Raw genomic sequence first — 4,193 nt, forward strand, 5'->3', positions numbered from 1 at the left:
TGTGCTATCAGTGACGAGTGACCTCGTTGGGGATGTGGAGGTGGTCGACTACGAGTCTGACGCCCTTTTTCCCGGATGGGATGACGAGGAAGGCGAGCCGCGCCAGCGGCGTGAGACAAGCCCTATTCGCGCCTTGCGGACCCCATGTCCGTTTCCTGACCCCTCATCACCTGAAGGACGTGGTGTCATCACCAATGACTTCGATGAGGCACTGAAGCGGCAGCTGGAAGCTGCCCGTAAGGCGGCTCTGATGCGCGCTCATTCGCGGTGAGTCATTGACCCTCATGTGGAATATGGTTCCGCTCGACGGATCCCGATGTGGAAGCGAAGGACGCATTACCTCAACTGATACGCCTCCACATCATTGGGCCCCTGGTCATTACGGAAGATGAGCTTGCCGAACGGAAAGCTCTTCGAGCTCATTTTTTGGTTCCACAAGAATTTCCGTCGGAAGCTTATCGCACTCGTCTACGTGCGCAACGAGGTGGCTCTTGTGTACCCGCAATGCGGACAATACCTGTAGTGCTCGCCCCTGGCGAAAGCGCTACGGATGACAAAGTGCTCTTTGAGCGATGGGTGCAACGGCATCGGAAACTTTCCTCACTGCATAACCTGCAGTTTGAGCCACAACGAAGTAGACGTGCGTGTGAAGCGACAGCTCCGATGAGATTGCCAAACTCAAGGCATCGACTTCCTTCGGACTGTCGCCCTGCGACGTATGGGTGAACCCCTAATGCTCCCGCGAGCTCTGTGTCTGCGACCGCAAGAGCTCAGGGTCACTGCTTGATCTCAGCATATGGCCCTTCTACTTCCCTGACTATTGCCGGGAAACGCGGGGCGTCCTGATCTTTCTGATCAAAAGCCACGGTGTCTGGACAACCTTGCCGAAGGGGCGCTTCAAACTCCCACGAGTTTTCTGTGTCGGGATATCCCCGCCACTTCACGAGATATTGGGTCTGACCCTGGTGACAACGTCGTCCCACTAGACGTTCCACATGATAGTGGACGTCACCGTTCTCATCTAGAAGAGTCGGTGGCGTGCGGTGACGACCTGGTCGACCGCCGTCCAGTGACTCGTGATGCTCTTCGAGCCCTTGAGGACGAGATCCTTCGTGATCGGAGCTCTGCTGAGCGTCATGCTGAAGTAGCATATCGCTATGCGGACGCTCATGAGGACGTCGTCGTGCGCTGGCTGCCTCACCTTGAGGACTACCGTACTCTGTCGGAGCGACTCCTAGCCGTGGAACAGGCAAATGCGTCGCTGCAGGCAACGGTGGAGCGCTTGGCGCCATTGAAATGGAGGTTGATGCACTCTGGGCATAGAACCAGTTGCTGGTTTAGCTTCTGGGTGGCCCAGGGCCCGTGTGATCCACTCCGGCTCGAACGCTTCCGCGTTCACTTGCGCCGGATCCTAGGTGCTGGCAGTCCATGAGTTTGGACTTTGTGTTTGGCCTGCCGAATGATTCGGCGGGCAACACGGGTGTCGTGGCATCCGTCGACCGGTTGGACAAGATGGCTCATTTGGCGGTGGTGCCAGCCACCATCGACGGGGTCGGTACAGCAATGCTGTTCGTGGATCGTTTTCCGTCAAGACGAGTCGATTGTCTCCGATAGAGATCCCCGTTTTACAGGAAAATTTTGGTCGGCTATCTTCAAGGTGCTAGCCTCCAAGTTGGATATTTCGACAGCGGATCATTCCACAGACCGATAGTCAAACCGAAAGGGCGAATCGCGTCATCGAAGACGTTCATCGAAGCGTCTACGCCGAGACGCCAAGGCGCTGGAGCGCCATGTTGCCACTCGAAGAGTTCGCGCTGAACAATGCAGCGCATACGTCTACCGGCTGCACGCCGTTCTATGTGAGCGAGCTGATTCACCCTCGCGTCCCACTGACGCTGCCATTCCATGGCTTGGGGCTTGGTTGGGGAGGAATAGCCGAATGGCTAGCTGGTGTCAGCCCCCTCACTACTCGCAAAGAAAATGACTTCTTGTCTACCAGACTGAGTGTCCCTCGACACGTTCGCGATGCGCTGGCTGAAAGCCAAGATTTGCAGGAAGAATATGCAGATGAACAAGGAAGAGGCAAAGTGGAAAGCTTAATGGTCGGGGACCTGGTTTCATAAAAATATAAAAATCTTCCTACACATGCAGCCTCTGCTATCTTCAGGACGAAGCTTCGTCCACAATTTATCGGACCGTTTGAGATTGTGGCCAAGCGGGGGCCTAGCGTATACGCTGAACCTTCCAAAACATATGTGCACCCAAGCGGTGTTTTACGTGGGCTTGCTCAAGCCGTCGGCAAGCTGGCCAGCGGCGCAGCCGCATTTGGACAGGGTTTCGCCCTTTGACACGTCTCACGCGTGCGCAGATAGGTGCTCGTCTATTTGTACAGCTTTGGCCACCAATAGTGGTGACTCACAGAGTTGAACGTTTTCTCATGACCAAAATGACCACTGAGTGGTGTGTCGTATGCCTCATAGAGGATGCGATATTTTAGATCCTCATCATGACGAACCACAATGTGTGGTGTATCCGTTGAATAGGTGCTATATAATAGCAAGCCGTTCTTCAACGAGTATCGGTGCAATCGTGCACGCAGTCTTGGTGACATTTTTTTCGAGTCTCCAAAATCCAAACTCCTTGCTCCCAGAGCCCGTAACAGCGCTACACACATCTCATCGCCCACATACGCGGTGCGGATCGAATCCGTCACAGACGACGTTGTCCGGTCTACATGACAGCGCGTCAGCCAAAGCATTCTGCTTTCCCGGCTTATACTTCACCTCGAAGTGATGTTCCGCACAGATGGGTGGCCATCTAGCCATCCTCTGCGAGAGGCGGGGCGACTGAGTCGCAGTGCGTAGTGACGCGTGATCTGTATAGATTTTAAACGGCTTGGAGCCGAGCAGGTGGACCCTGAACTTGACAAGTGCATACTTCATCGCAAGTAGCTCCTTGTCATGAACTGGAATGTTTTTCTCTGCAGCTTTGAGCTGTTGAGATTCGAACGCGATCACCCGATCTCGCCCCTGATTTTGCTCAACGTAAACACATAACATGCTTTGGTTTCATTACTGTATTTGATAAACCATAATTCGAATTTACTGTTGAGGCTAAACAAAAATACCGTCGTCCCTATCAAACGTTTTGGGATAGGATATTAAAAAATTGGTACCCTCGAGAATTTAATAGGTTGACGACCATCGTCTTTCGATATTAAAAAATCTGTGTACTACCAGGATTCTTCATCGGTCCATAATAGATGTACACTACACCTTTCGAATTGCTAAGAAATAGTGGCAGTACTTTATCGCGCTAATACGTCAAATATTCAAATTGTCAACGTAAACAATGTGCTGTAGAATCTTGCAATCTTATGACATTGTGAAAAGAAGGATATTACAAAAAGAAAACAACAAAATCAAAAGCTCCTAATTTTCTCAATAGCAATTCACTTCAAATTCATTGCTAATAAATCAAAAAGGTCAACACTGATTTGGCTTAGGAAGATAGATAGCAAACAAGGCGGATTTCACAAAAAGTTGAGAGACCTGCATACACCACGTGACGAATATACGTTTTGTGCACAATCCAATTTAATGTGACCAGCAACTTGTACTTGGTCGTATTCAAATTCTTTTCGCTAATAATTACAAAATTACTGCAAGCATTATAAATGCTTTACGACTGCTTTGCAATTTGACCTCTGGAAAGCAGCAATTTGTGTAACGGGGTTACGCATACCCTGGCAACAAGGGTTTGTGTCGCACCAGATGGGCATGGTGTGACCACACCCAAACAAGAATACGGTATGGGGCTGGATAGCCAGTTGTTATACATGTATTGGATTTAACAATACATATTTTGGAAAACCTATGCATTTAAAATTTGACGGCTTTGCCGCAGATAAAAATGAATAAAGTCAGTTTTGAATTTAAACCGAAGTGTTAATTAGCCTTGGATTACAGCTATAATCACACTTGGAGTAAGCGGTTTGCGATCCGCTCAACTCGAACTTGTTCTGATTATAAAACGAAAGGTCGGTGACCTAACTTACGCTACCTCAAAGCGCAAAGCTACGGCAGCCCCGCTGCACTTGGTAGCACTTGTAGTCAAATTACACCTGAGTCGTTTAGACTGATCCTCTGTGAGGATGGAGGAATTTTTCTCTTTGCCCCAGGGCATGCAGGACG

Source organism: Plasmopara halstedii (genome assembly GCF_900000015.1).
Source record: "Plasmopara halstedii genome assembly, contig: Scaffold_3109, whole genome shotgun sequence".
In the NCBI taxonomy this organism is placed as follows: Eukaryota; Oomycota; class Peronosporomycetes; order Peronosporales; family Peronosporaceae; genus Plasmopara; species Plasmopara halstedii.